We start from the raw sequence: 16,477 nt of genomic DNA on the forward strand, positions 1-16,477 counted from the left end.
CCAGCATTCCTCTTGTGTATGTGATAGGCTTCCTGGTCCTAGGACAACCACACAACATAAAGGTTTAGGGAGCAGACTCCAGAGCCCCACTCACTGGGTCTAAATCCAGGCTCTGCTCTTAAGGGCTCTGCAACTCTGGGCAAGCAATTTGACCTTTATATAAGCTGCAAGAAATTCGCTGGTCTCAAAGCACTACTAGGGGGACTAGAGGATATTATGCTTGACAAGGGCATGCTACAGGACACCTGTCATTGATGTACTTGTCATGTGTGACTGACTCAATCATTGGTCTTCTCTCATTCCAATCTCTGAGAAAACATCTCTTTTCTTAAGCCAAATCCCACCCATCCCTTCTAGCATTTCCTAGGAACTTAGTCTCAGGCAACACTTACTCTTCAGCACATCGTCTACTTCCTTTTCCACCCACCATCCATGCTTCCTCCTGTACCCTCCATCGGTGCCACCTCCCTACAGCCAAAGCTGGACACATGCTCAGGCAATCCTTCCTCTTCGGCACATCGTCTACTTCCTTTTCCACCCCCATCCATGCTTCCTCCTGTACCCTCCTTCTGTGCCACCTCCCTACAGCCAAAGCTGGACACATGACAGACTCTTATTCCTTTGTCTCCCTGCCACCCATTCATAGTCACGATGGCCCATGGATTCCTCCCACAGTGCCACCCTGGTTTCACCTCTCCTTGCCATGTGTCATTGCCCTCCCTGAAGCCAACGCTACACTCTTCCTCATCACACCATTACCTTCCTTTTTTGTCCCTATGTTCCCTGTCCTTAGAGAGCCCTTCCTTCTTCTTGCATGGCAGGTAGGATTCATCTTTCAAAGAAAGGTTGATCCAGATACCTTTTGATTTCTATTCAGTTTCCAATTCTCATAGTTTTCAAACTACAGTATCTTATATCTATGCTTTGTCCCTAAATTATAAAGATTTCATGTGTATATCTCAGAGTAACTTCTAAATTGGCAGATACAGAAAAAGCCTCAGAAAATATGCAATGATTGTTTAACAAAGAATGGATCTACAAGCAATAGAGAAAAAGATATATCTGAGTTAAGAATTATTTTGTAAGACAATAATGTGATTGAATGTATGGAAGAAAATGAAATGAAAAATAAATAAATAAAATGTATTTAAAAAAAAGAATTATGTTAACTGGGTCAACGTGGTGGTTGAGGTGACTGGATCCTACTATATGACTGACTGCATGGTGGTCATCCTGGACCTGGAGACTTGAGAAACATGCCAGGTACATGTGTACATGTGCCCAAGATCCCAAAAGGAGGGAGAAATGGAGGAGAAGGGATTATGGTGTGACCATACCCTATGAGGGGTGCTTTCTCATTTTCCTTCTCTCTGACTCCCTCTGGAGAGTGCATTCACACTCTGGCAAATTAAACACACACTCACAAACACATGAATTATGTTAACTAATATTTACTCAGTCTTTATGATGTGCTTGGCAATGGATTTAGTGATAGAAAAAATAAAATACAGTGAAAGAATAGTGTCTACCACTGCACCAAAGATTTCACATGTATTATTTATTTAATCTTCACAATAGGTATATACAGTAAGTATTATCATTATACCCATTTTGCACTCAAAACAAACAGACTTGAAGAAGTTAAGTGATTTGCTCAATGTCACATGAGAAATGATTGTCAGGGCTGGACACATTCTATTTATTGATTAGTTCAATTCAACTCAACATCTATTAAGACCTCTCATCTCTTTCACTATTTTTCTCAAGACTTTCTCTAAGAACACAGAATCTTAAAAGTCACCCTATGGGCCAGCAGGTTGCGTGGTGGTTAAGACACTGGACTCCCACATGATCACCATCATTTAAGTCCCAGACCCAGTGACCTGAAACTCACTCCAGGTGCATGCGTGTGTGTGCCCAAAATTCCAAGAGGAAAATGGAAAAGGGACTGCAGCATAGCCATCCCCCTGAGGGGGTGATTTCTCACTTTCCCTCTCTGTTTCTCTCTGTCTCTCCAGCAAGCACATGTGCCCTATAGCAAAGAAATCTCACTCAAAAAAAAGAGAGAGAGAGAGAGAAGAGATTGAATACCAAAGTATATAAAGAATTCAATCAACTCAGTACAAAAATAAAATAATAACCCAATTAAAAAGTGGGCACTCAATATGAACAGGCAATTCTCAAAGAAAGACTAATGAATAGCTAAAAAGCATATTTTAAAAATGTTCAACATCTCTTGTCTTAAAGAAAATACAAATCAAAACTACAATGAAGTATCACCTGGCCTTAGTCATAATCGCTACGATTTAAAAATAATAATAATAACAAAGAATAACAAGTGCTAACAAGGGTTTGGAGAAAAGGGAACCTTTGTGTGCTTTATTGTGGGAATGTAAATTATTACAGACACCGTACTAACAAAGCTTCCTAAAACAGTATGAAGCTTCCTAAAAATCTGAAAATAGAACTTCCATATGACCCAGTAATCCCACTCAAAGGACAAGAAATCACCCAGAGAAACTTTTGTACTTCTATTATTATTGCAGCATTATTCCCAACAGCTAAGATGTGGAATCAACCTATGTGCCCAAAAATGATGAATGAATGAAGAAAATATGGCACTATACACAATGGAATAGTACTCATTCATAAAGAATTATGATATTCTGCCATTTGACACAAAGTAGACTAGCATGGAAGATATAAAGCTAAATGAAACAAGCCAGGCTATGAAAAATATTATACATCCCCACTTAACACAAACCAAATATCTGCACTGTATGGTGGAAACTGATGGATGCTATGGCATAGAAGAGAATAATAGCAGCTATCAGAAGCTACAGGGAGTCAGGGGCAGTTGGGAGAAAACTATTAACAGATACAAGCATGCATGTAAACAAGAGGGGTGAGTTATAGAATGATATACCACAACAGAGTAAAAAATGTTGACAATTCAAGGACCAGCAGGTGGTGTAATGGTTACGTTGCTGGACTCTCACATAGTTGACTGTGGTTCGAGTTCTGGACCTGGCAACTTAAACTCATACCAGGCACATGTGCATACATGCCCAAAATACCAAAAGGAGACTGGGAGAGAAAGGATTGCAATGTGACCATCCTTCCCCCACCCCGGGGGTGATTGCTCACTTTCTGTCTTTCTCTCTGTCTCCCCAGGGAGTGCACATGCCCTATAGCAAAAACCTCTCTCTAAAAAAAAAAAAAATGTTGACAATTCAATATATATTTGATGATAACATGTGTGATTATATCTTTAACTGGACTAATATGCTGGGAAAATTCATTTTACAAGTTTTAATGATACACAGTGATTGAATGTATATAAAAAGAACTTAGCAGAACTATTATCAAGCATGCACTACATGATGTAATAATACTCGTTGTTGAAGAAAATCAATGTCTGTCCATATCCATGACTTGATAACTACACACTGCATGTACGTTGTGAAGAATCATACTCTACCTCCCCCCCTACACACCCACAAAATTAACCAAAATGAAAAAAATAAAAGGGCTGTGACTGGAGAGATGTAAGCAAGGGTCGGAATGGCAGGAAATAAGGTTGAAGAAGCAAAAGGGACAAATCATTGGGTACTGAGAGTCTGTACTTTTTCCCTAAATGTTTTGGACACCAATGGAGGGTTCGTTTTGGACACCACTGGAGGGTTCTAAGCAAAGGAATGACCTGTATGGTTAGTACTTTTAAAAGACTACTGACTGATTGTCACATAGTGCCATACATGAATGACCGGATAGTTTCTAAAATAGCTAGAGTAGGAGTCTGGTCATGGTTCATCTGAGATGATTTTATTAAGGGATGAATGTGGATCTGAGTAAAGAGAAAATTCTGGCTCCCAGGAAGGAGAAAGGCATACTGGTTGTGGTAAATACCACGATAAAGTGCAGGCAGAAGTCAGGAAGTTGTGTAAGTTAGCATTTCCCAAAATATCTTCTGTTAACACTAGTTTCAAGGTGTGAGAATAAATGTTACATAATAAGAGTTACATCAATAAGGGAAATTTTCTGTTTGACAAAGGTAACCAGACATTTCTGAGGCTTCCTCAGAAGCTTTGTCGTGATCATTCACATCTGGTCTTTTCAAGATAGGACTAAAGTTGGCAGGGTTCCCCAATAATATTTGACCTCAAAACTTCACATAAAACACATGCTAGGAAACCCTCAGGTAAGGACTTCAGCTCAAAACCAGCTAAGACCTATTCAGTGATGAAAACAAGGATGTAATGAGTAATAGACCTTGAAGCCAGGGATCGGGCAGTTTGGGTTAATATGAGGCCAATGTAAACTTACCAGTTTGATAAAATGTATAACAAATTAAAAACATGAGAAGGTCGTTCTTTCCGTCCTAATTAGGAATGTATGATAAAGCAGAGGTCTCCAAACATTTTAAGCAGTTCATACGATGATCCATGGGCATATGGGAGGGAAATATTATAATGTCTATTTATATTTATGTGGCTTTTTAAAAAATCTTAAAGAGAATAATATTTAAATATATAACATGTGAAAGCAACACATGAATATGATTTATAAATATATATATATATTGGGCTTGGAGATTCAGAAATATTTAGTTAAGGACAGATGATCAAGAAAAGTTTGAAGACTGCTGGATTAGACGATCTGGAGAAGAAAATGGTGTTTGTACCAATGTTGTGGTGTGAGAATAGGAAGAGGAACAAATAAAATGAATAAATGATAGGAGTGGGATTTGGAAAGATACGATGCAGGGGAACAAGAGGTGGTCATCAGTAGAAGCTATGACAAAATGGCTGTAGAGTGGAATGAGTGATAACTTAGAGGATAGGAGTTCTGAAGATGGGCTGAAGTTTGCCACTGTGTTGGGGAAACTGAGAAAGCACACAAAAGGCCGAGTAATAAGTTTGTATCCATATTGTAGCACTAATTGAAGCATATTTTCAGGGCTGACCCTGTACTGCAATAGCTAAGAGACCCACACTCCATGTGGCCAACTGCCATTTGAATCTTGGCTCCAATTGCTTGAAAAATAAATAGGGAATGTCCATGTCTATAATCCTGATGGGATGAATAAATGAAAGAAAAAAGATTGTGGCGTGGCCATACTCCATTAGGGATGCTTTCTCCTCTCTGTTTCCCTTTCTTTCTCTCTGGTGAGTGTATGCATCCCTGGTAATTAAATAAATTAATAAATAAATGTAAAAATTTGGGCAAAATGAAAATGCCCTTCCAGATAAGATTCAAAAAAAAAATTTTTCCTAAATATAAAAATAAATTGGGAACCAGCAGTTAGCATAATGGCTATGTCGCTGGACTCCCACGTAGTCGACCGCAGTTCGTGTCCCGGACCCGGTGGCTTAAAACTCATGCTGGGCACGTGTGTGTGTGCCCAAGATCCCGAGAGGAGAATGGAGGAGACGGGATTGCGGCGTGACCATCCCCCCAGGGGGTGATTTCTCGCTTTCTGTCTCTATGTCTCTGTCTGTCTGGCGAGCACACGCGCCCTATAGCAAAAAGCTTCCCCCCAAAAAATAATAATAATAATAAATTTAAAAAAATAAAAAAAATCATGACAAGCCTGATATTTGTTCATTCGTTTTTAACATGAGATCAAGAATATTTTCAAAAGAGCAATTTCTTACCTATCTCTGTACATGTTTTATGACAGCCTTTTTAAAATGTTGCTGAATATGTTCATTACAGAAAAATTGGAAAATGCAATAAACAAAACAAAAAAAGAGGAAAAGATAAAGTTTACCCAGATACCACACCGACATATATTTACAAAATTGTCTTATCCTATATGCAGGGATACATTGTAAGAAATGCAGCACTAGGTGACTTTGCCATAGGAATACACTTGACACGAGCCTAGCTAGAATAGCCTACTCTACTCCTAGGCTATATGGCACAGACTCTAGCCACCCCTGTCATATAAGCAATGTCAAAGGCCCAAACATCCTGAGGTGGGGCCTGACTACAGACTATTTGGCTATTTTCACTCAGTGGTATGTATTCAGCATCTGCCTATGCCAATAAATATGCTTCCGTAAAGTCATTTCTAACATCTGTATAATACTCCATCATTAAAAATATTATATTAAACCAATCCTCGATTACTACACCTTTAAGCTGATTTTTTTCTTGTTTGTTTTAGTTATAAAAATATTGCAATAAATATGCTAGTGACTATATCTTTGTCCATATTCTTTTATTTTTTTTTATTTATTTTTTTTTGTAGAGGTTTTTGCCTTAGGGTGCATGCACTTGCTGGAAAGGAGACAGAGACAGTGAGAGGGAAAGTGAGAAATCACTCTCCAGGAAGGATGACCACACTGCAATCCCTTCTCCTCCATTCTCCTCCTGGGATCTTGGACACACACTCACAAATACCTGGAGTGAATTTCAAGCCACTGGGTCTGGTACTTGAACCGTGGTCAGCCACGTGGGAGTTCAGTGATATAATGCTACGCCATCTGCTAGCCCCTGCCTGTATTCTTAATTTAGTTCCCCAGGCTTAATACCTGGAAATTGAACTGCTGAGTCTTTTTAAAGGCCTTTGATATGCTGTTTCAAATTGTCCTCCAGGAATTTCGAATGACATTTTATAAAATATGTGAACTCTTTATTTTAAACCACACTTTCATGAATGCTCCTACCTTCCTTCATGTCTACAGCAACCTTATGAGCAGGCTTCCTTGTCCCTATTTCACAGGTGAAAAAGAATTCTAAAGCAGTTCTGAGTCTCTCAGGTTTGCAGTGTGCTAACACTGAGCTACCACGAGGGTTCTTTCCATGTCACTGGGTGAATGCCAGCATGTCAGTGAAAAAATGCAAGAACCCTGATCCCTACTTCTCTTCAACTGCAAAATGCATAAGCTCAAGTTTCTGATGAGGGTGCTTCAAAACTAAACAATAGTTGGATATTGCCTGTTTGACATAGAAGTCCCTTTCCTTATAGAGAATGCTTTTTGTCAAATTACTGACTTTGCTCTTAAATCAGTCCCTTTGTTAAACTGTGGTTGCTTATACCTGGCACCTGGCTGCCAGTACTGTTTCTGGTGTTTGGATTTTTGTTCGCTTTTAAGCAGAAAAAGCATCAGAGAAACAAAGAACTCAAAAGAGCCTTGCAGATCATTTCAATTCCTCCCCAGCTAGTGGAGATAAAGAAGTCTGTGTTTAATCAGAAAGTGACTTGCTCAACTTCGCACAGTGAGTGAGTGACAGAGTAAGCAGTAGAGGGGAAATTTCCTGACCAGCTAGACCTGATTAGCATCACAGAATCTTGTAGCTGGTTACACTTTAAAATCATGACGTTTATATACATAATTTTATAGTCGGAGACATTGAGAGCCAGAAAGGGTAATTTACTCAATGATCCACATGTAATTAGGAGAGTCTAGATGAGGGCTCAGGCATCCTCACTCCCACTTATGAAGCTGGTCTTAGACTCTGTTCTGCCCCACCAGAATCTAAACCAAAAGACCAGGACTTACACTCAGGAGCAAAATTTAAAGGAGGGCTAAAATAAATTAATATAAAACCTTCATAATAAAAAGGTACTCGGTTTTTAATTGGAACCAGAATCTGACCCTACACTTACATAACTCCACCCACTCATCTCACTCTAATCCTGGCTCGGTAAGATCTCTTCTTCACTTAAAACTTTGATATTTTGCTCATCGTGGACATTGTTGTAGTAATCGCTGTGCCTGAGGCAGAGGCCTACATATTTCACTCCCACTCTGTCTAAGGATCTCCAACGTCTGGGCCTGAGGATACCTTCCCAGTAAGGTACCAGGGACAGGGCCGATTGCTCAGACAGAGCTATAGGTGGGAGGCCTGTGGATGCTGCTGACCAATGGGACTGACTGCTTGGTCAGAACAGCCCTCCAGCTAGGTCCTGGAGCCATGGAGAAATAGCAACTGGAGAAACTGTCTAGCCCTACAGTCAATAATAGCTGTAAGTGCAATGATCCTCACTTGAGCCAAAGATTAATCATTTAGGAATATTTGTTTTATTGGTACTTAGTTTTGTAAAATCAGATATTCAAGCCCTGGATGGAAGAACCAGCTTGTGAACTAATGTGAAAAAAATCTTGATATTTTGCTTGACCACAAGCTTCCCTAAGTCTGTGATGGTAGGTGACTAGCTGCCACACACTAATGGAATCAAGGGCTGCACCACAGACTGTGAGCCCAGTTCCCAGGGGAGCCAAGGCCAAGATAACATATTCTGACCTCTGTAGAGAAGGTTGTAGGTTGTTATTTGAGCTGGAAGGCTGCTTGTTATGGATGGAATTGCACCCTCCCCCAAAAGATGTTGAAGTTCTAACCCCCAGTTCCTGAAATGTGATCATTTTTGGAAGTAGGATCTTTGCAGATGATCAAGTTAAGGCGAGGTTATTTGTAGTCAATATAACCCGTGTCCTTACAAAAGAGGGTTACACACAGGGCCAGTGTACACAGTATACAGGGAGAACACCATGTGAAGACGAAGGCTGAGATCTGGGTGATGCATACATGAACCAAGGCACACCAAAGGTCTCCACTAATCTCTAGAAGGTGGTCAGAAGCACAGAATAGATTCTCCCTCACAACCCTCGGAATCAACCCTGCTGACACCTCAGTGGTGGATCTAAGACAACGCTGCAGAACATGTGATCCGGGAGCACCTCCTTGGGTGTGTCAAAAGTAGGGATAACACATTCATTAAGATTCTCATACACAAAACTATCCCCATACCTAGTATGGGGTCTGCACATAGCAGACGTGCAGTCATTATTCATTTAAGAAAAATGAATTTCAAAACAATCCACTACTGTTAGGGAAAAACAAGAAGAGATTGACACCCCAGATTACCTTCCTTCAACTTCTCCCTTATACTAAGCATGAACAATTTTAACCTCATTCTATTTTCAGGAGATGAATCACAAGATGTCAGACATAGATAGCAGCCCAAAGATTAGGAGTTCAATCGTCCACTCTGCAGATGAGAAAATAAGGAACTAATGAAGAATGACACACGTTCTTTCCATATGTGTGTCTCCCTCCCATACAGGGCAACTCTTTTCCCTTTCTTCCATCCTATATGAACCTATCCTTAGTTCTCTGCTGTCATCCAGAGCTTAAAATTTAAATGAGAAATTATTAAAGCTTATCAGAAGTTAGGAAAGATATGAGGCCCATGGGAAGCTCTGATGAAAAACTATCAATACCTAATATTTACGCAGCATGTATTTTGTGTCAAACTGCCTATGCAAAGCACTTCAACTGCATTATCTCATTTAGGGCTTACAAAAATGCTACCAGGTAGATTTTGTAAGTGGATAAAATAGGGTCAGAAAAGTAAGGCCACCTGCCTAAGTAGCAGAGTTCAGATTTAAACCCAAGTCTGACAGTTTCTGAAATCCATGTTCTTAATCCAGTCTGTAGTACTAGATTGGACAAGTTTAAGAAGCACATGATGTGGAAAATGATCTGGGCTTGAAACTAAGGAGCTCACTAGCATCTGGTCTCAGCCAGTAAACAGCTCTAGACCTTAAACAAATTTCTTCACCTACCTGGCTTTAATTCTCTCACTAGAAAATTGAAGTGGCTAGATTAGATTGTGGATATTAAAGTTTTTCAGTTGTGGACTATGGCTCACTTATTCATTCTACAAATATTTGTTGAGTGTCCATTATATACCAAGTACCATTCCAGATACTGAGACTGTGGCTATAACCAATTTAAACTAAGTCCCTGAATTCATGAAGCTTGTCTTTTAGGAGTAGTAGGGGTGGGGAACATAGAAGAAGCAGATTAAACGTTTGAGAATAAACTAAATCATGTGAAGAAAATAAAGCGGGCTAAGAGATGAAGACTAACAGGTGTAGGATGATAGCTATTTTATTTAGGGTGGTCAGGAAAGGCAACTTTGAGGAGGAGTCCTTTGAGCGAAGAATGGAATGATGAGAAGGAATACATAGGAAATAAGCACGCACAGTTTATGTGAACTTAGTGCTAAAGGTGCAAATCCCTTAAGAGAGTCCTTTGCTGGTATACGACCACTGAAAATGATTAGAATTCATCAAACGCGTATGGAAGCTTTGTTAAGCCATTCCCAACCCATACACACATCCTTTTCTCAGAAAATCGTTCTGAATCATGGGGTAGCCTTAACATTACAAATACATAATTTACTCAGTTTCAACCATAGGTATGCATTGTTCTAAGCCTAACAGGTTGACTCCTGGCCCAAGCAGGTAACAGAAATAGAGCAGCAATAGAGGAGTATAAATTATTGGCGGTATGTTTTTGAAGGCTTTGTTAAAAGATCTCAGATAACTCTGGATTATTCAGGTTATATTTGACATGTGTTTGCATATTAGATGCCTTAGGAAGAAGTGGTTTCTGAGGTCCATTGATTTTATTTCTCACAAAACTCTCATATCTGTCCACTTCTCTCTCTGTCTGGCATGACTGCTCTGCTCTGGTCTCCCGCCAACCCATTCTCTATACGAGAGCCAAGATGATGGTTCTGAAATGAAAATTTTATCAGGTCCCTATTCTCCTTAAACTCCTTCAGTGGTAGCAGTTACCCAAGTCATCATGGCAATTGTGCAACAATACACATTTGTCAAAATCCACAGACTTACCTAAAGAAAGTAATTTTTATTGTTTGTAAGTTATACCTCAATAAACCCAACTTACCAAAAACAAACTAACAAAACAAAACAAAAAACAAGAACCACAAAACTCCAATGATAGGCATTGCTCTTATAAAAATCTAGCTTTTCCCAGGTTAGTGATATTATGTAATAGTTAGATATTGTCAGCCAGGATTCAAAGCCCAGCCTCACATTACTTATTAAATAGGTAATATTAGCCAAGTCAACTAAACTGTCTGCTCCCATTCTCGTTGTTTGTAAAGATGAGATAATAATAGTACCTACCTCTTGGAGTTGTCATGAAGATTAAATGATTTAATTCCTATAAAACACTTAGAACCTGGTGTCTAATCAGAGCAAATTAAGTGTACAGGATTACTAACAAGCTTTATAATGCCCTTCATAATCAGTCCCTATATTAGTTTGATAACTGGTATTAAACAGCTACTAAAACAAAAGAATCAAACACTGGGTGACTTAAACTAGAGAATTTTTTTATCTTACAGTTCTGGAGGCTAGAAGTCTGAGATCAGGTATCATAGATTTGTTTCTTCCATGGTCTATGAAATAGAATCTAATTTGTTCCATGCCTTTCTCCTAGCTTCTGGGAGGTTCGTGGCAAACTTCCGTGTTCTTTGGTTAGTAGATCCATCACTCCAATCTCTGCCTTCATCTTCATGGGGACTTTTGTGTTCTTTAACTTATAGATCCATCACTTCCATCTCCACCTTCATCTTCGTGTGGCATTCTCCCTGTATGTGTCGCTGTCTCTACATTTCCCCCTTTTTATTAAAACATAAATCATATAGTTTAGGTGCCCACCCTATTACAGTATGACCCAGCTTAATTACAATATGTAAATTACATCAAAATATAAATTGGGAGGGAAAGGGAACATAACAACCTATAAGCTCTGCTCATAATTTCTCTCCCAACAGTCTCCCAAACCCACCAGCTTGTTTGGCACACTAACAACTCCTCATCCTTCGGGCTTTAATGATATTGCACTTTCTTGGGGAAGTTGTCCCTAATATTTCACCTCCTCCTCATTTTAGAACAGGGGGCTTTGAAATGTTCTCCCAGCCCAAGTACTTACACCTCTCGTACCACTTATCACTCTGCATTATGCTTGCCTGTTTACTGACCTGTCTCACCACGATATTTTAAACTCCTTGTAGAAAAGGATTGTTTAATATTATGTTCCAGAACCTAGGTGGATCCTAAGCAACTATTTGTTGAATTTAAGACAATTAATGTCTCTTCCCATATTCTGGATATCTATTTATGATTCTATGGATGTTTAAAAGGAGAATGCTACTAAAAATAGAAAACATTTTTAAGCAACATAGTTGGAATTGAGTTTAAAGATGAAAAATCACACTAAGTACTTCAATTAAACTGTATTTAATACAGGGAATGGATTGCAGAGTTGTTGGAAAGCTATACAAACAAAAAAAATAATGCTTACGAAAACCCATATATGAGTAACTACAGGATGTAGCTCCACCCCCAGGACTGAGCAAACAGAAAGAAAATGGAAAGGTTACGAGAAGGTAGTAGTTCATTGAAGGGTCCATAGTTTGGCTGATGCTTAGGTGTCAGAAAGAGGAGAACTTGCATGGCTGGAGTTGGGACTTTTGAATTGAGGCATGCCCACGTTTATACTGGGAGTGCTGAAAGGAGCTGGAGGTGAAGCCCTGACTGTCCTTTGCTACCAGAGTGAAACATCAGGATACATGCAATAAACTCCAGGAAATGTAGTTTGCAGACTTCCAGTACCAGCATCACAGAGCAGAGAGAGGAAGGTGAAATAGGAGCTGAGAGGCAATAATAACAAAACCAGATGAAGCAAAGGATCCAATATAAAGGAAAACAGATTTTACATAATGAAGAAAGGGTCCTTCCAGCGGGTTCTAACACTGGCTCTGTCACAGGTTGACTACATCCTTGGACAAACATCTTCCCTCCTCCAGGCTTTAGATCCCCATCCATCTTGTGGGGAAGGAATTAGATAATCAAAGGGTCTTTACAAGTATGAGCCAGGTTTCAACAAGAGAATCACTAAGGAGTTGCTGGGAATTTCTAAATGATGTTGTCACCATAGAGAATCCTATCTTAGACTTTCACCATCAAATCAATATGGCATTTTCTTTTCCTTTTTTTTTTTTTTTTTTTTGAGAGGTTTTTGCTATAGGGTGTGTGCTGCGCTCACTAGAAAGACAGAGACAAAGAGTGAGAAATCACCCCCCTGGGGCAGGGGGAGAATAGCCACGCTGCAATTCCCTCTCTCCTCCATTCTCCTCTCAGGATCTTAGGCACATACGCATACGTTTTAAGCCACCCCACCAGGTCTGAGACTCGAACCGTGGTTGACTACACAGGAGTCCAGCAACATAGCCATTACACCAATTGTTGGTCCCAATATGGCATTTTCTATTTCTGGTTCTGCAGCTACTATTTATATGCTCCAATAAAGAAAGAGGGAGGAAATCAGTGTTGCATTTCTCCACCATGATGAATCTCTTGGCCAAACTGATTCCAAAATGAGCCACTAAATGTGGCTGTGAACTTTAAGCTGCAAATGGACAAATAACCAAAATGGCATCCATATGTCAAGGAGGTGGAGGGGAAGGAGGAGCAAATTTGGAAGGGAGTAAAAACAGCATGTTATTTTTATACACACAGGGCCCAAATTTACTGTGCATCTGATAGATATAGCAATATTTCCTTCAGTTCTCTCTTCCAGGTGTCCCTCCGCTTTCTCACATTCTTGCTGGGAGTTTAGTCATAATGTAGGAAGACTAGGTTTGATTCTCAGCTTGGCAACAAACTAGCTGGGAAACCTTAGACAAAGCATTTATTTTGGCTTCCTATCAGCTTCAGTTTCCTCAGCTGCAATTTTGTTTGCTGCTCAAGATTATAAGGATCAAATGAGTTAATTTGTGTGGAAATGATTTCATAGTCTGTGTGTTGTTTACTAAAATGTACACATTTCATGAAAATGCATTAAACATTAAAATGCATTTAGAGAGGCTTGGTCATTCAGGTGCTAGACTCCCTTATAGCTGACCCTGATCTGAGTACCAGACACAGTGGCTTAAAAATTACGTCAGGGACATATGCATGAATGCCCCAAATCTCAAGAGTGGAATGGAGGAGAAGGGATTGCATCATAGCCATCCCTCCTGAGGGGTAAATTCTCATTTTCCCTCTCTCAATCTTTCTCTCTGCCTCTCTCCAGTGAGTGTATGTGCCCTATGACCAAAAAAAAAAAGTATTTATAAAAATGTATAACATATCATTTTTGTTCCTTATTTGTATTGTAATACTTCAACAAAACTATTACAAATAACTAAAACTATGAGAAGTGAAATGGGATTTAAATTTATTTTCATTTATAAACAAACAATAGTATCAAGAGTTAAGAAGTGACCTACTTAGATTACAAGAGCCAACAGTATGAGTAAATACATAAAGGAGAGCTAAGTTATCCACATTTTACATTCATAGCTAAAATGATGCAGATATATCCTTTATTTAAATTCTGGCTCTGCAAAAGGAAAGCATGTTTATTATAGAAAATTTGGCAACTATAAGACAGCACAAAGAAGAAAACAAAAAAATAACCGTAATTTCAGCATATACACACAATGAAAGTAATAAGTGTTACTCAACTATGAAGGACTGAAGAAAATGTCATTTCTTTGTTTTGTTTTGTATTTGCCTTCTATTTCTTGACATGCTCAGAAGTCGAGAATTTTATCAGCTAGAGAGAGCTGGCCCTTCCAGGACCTGCTGAAGGCAGCAAGGTGGCACAAACAAGTAGAACAATGTGATGAGTCTCTGCAAGGACATGACAAATGGCAGCTGACCACTTAACCTGTAAGGCCAGGGACTCTAGAGAATGATGGAGACTGTGACAAACTCACATACATGGACCCCAGGGGAGCAGCCCCTGCTCTACTCCAAATCATTATTTTCTTATTTCCAGTTAGCTGGATCACTAACGCTTTTAAGAAAAGCCAGGCATCTGAAATTTTATGCAAAAGACCCTAGTTTTTAAATGTTAGGACATAATGAATTCTTTACACTCTGCAGGCCAAACCAAAGACATCTGAAGGCCAGAGGTGGCCATGGACACCAATTTGCAATCAATGCTAAGGGCAAAGAGGGTAGAGGAAAGTTTCTTGAAGATCTTAAGCAGGAAAGTTACAGGAAGATCCCTGAGGGAGCTGGTGCAAAGGAGAGACTGGAGCTGGAGAGACTGAGGTGATAGAAATATACTATCTTCAGTGAGTGACAAGTTGTGCCTCCGCTGGGCCAGTGGAGAGGGAAGCTGGAAAGGGAGAGAGAGGGGAGAGGAGAGGAGAGGAGAGGAGAGGAGAGGAGAGGAGAGGAGAGGAGAGGAGAAAAAGTAGAGTTGGAGAGCTGAACAGGGAGGGGCCAGGAGCACAAGAGGAGTGCCTGTCACGCTTTTGCCTAGAGCCCTGATGACCCACAGTTAAAGACTGAGGAAGGAAGTGCCTTGTTTGATAACAGACAACTGAAGAGAGGAATTGCTTGGTATTGGAGATGCCTTCTCCCAAAATAGCAAAAAGACTAAATAAACCACAGACTGTGGGGCTTGTAGGCAGAGCCCTGACAGGCCAAAGAGGGAAATGTGGGCTGAGCAGCCTCACGCAGAAGTCAATGAAAGGGAAGGGCATGGATTCAAAGCCAAGTCCTACACCTTGAAGGGACTGGAGATGCTTAGTTTCAGGAAGAAAAGCCACAAGGAGAACAGTAAGCCTGCTTACTTGCAATGACGATTTGCTGAACGTCAACATGTTCAGGAATTGGACTGACATTAGATTTGGGGGAAGTGGTCATAAAAGAAGAAAAGAAAATTCATGTCAAGTCCATGTCAGATGGTCATAAAAGAAAAGAAAATTCATGTCAAGTCCATGTCATCCTGGCCCAGAGGAAGATGCTAATGGAATAATCTCAGAAATGAATGTAAAGGCATAAAACTGAGATAAGTGCTGGGAAGGAGAGGGGCTCAGCAGCCTGAGAGAGAGGGTGGAGACCTAGACTTCCAGAGAACATGATGATTAAGTGAGTTAAGAGGTGAGTAAGCACAAATGAGGTAAGCATGCAGGAAGGAAAGGTTTTTAAGCACAAGGAACAGCACAGCATGTGCAAATACCTGACTCACAGGAAGGCCTGAGAAGGCCACTGTGGCTGGAGCACACCACGAGGGGCTTTAGAGGCTGTCAGATAGAGGAGAGATGAGGATCATTCTCTGAGGCCTGCTAAGGCACCCATTGGGGTGCTGCAGACCCACTTTTTCTGAGAGATTTATGGTGTAAGGTTTTAAAATGTGCTTGTTTTTAAGTTAAAAGCTAAACAAAAAGCTACATTTATTCAGTTTCACTATGAGCCAAGCCCTATCTAAATAGTTATCTTCTGAATCTACACAACTGTCTCATTAGGTAAATGGTCCCTTTAGTGATGTATAACAAACAACCCCAAAACATAATGGCTTGCAACAACTATTGTTTTATCAGTCTTACTCTTGATTCTGGAAAGGGTTCAACTGGGTAAGTTTTGCTTGGGCTTCTCATGTGTGAGCAGCAGATGGTGGCCTAGGAATGGATTCAGTAACCTGATGGCAGGTGCCTGAACTGGAATGGCTGGCAGAGCTGGGTACTGAAACAAAGGAGGGGAAGGGAGAAAGACCTGTTGTGATAGGACTACAGCATCACATGACTAGTCTGGGCTTTTTCACAGCATGGGGGTCTCTGGGTAGTATACTTCTTATCTAGTGGAGA

Source organism: Tupaia chinensis, unplaced genomic scaffold, assembly GCF_000334495.1.
Source record: "Tupaia chinensis unplaced genomic scaffold, TupChi_1.0 Scaffold000303_1, whole genome shotgun sequence".
NCBI lineage: Eukaryota > Metazoa > Chordata > Mammalia > Scandentia > Tupaiidae > Tupaia > Tupaia belangeri.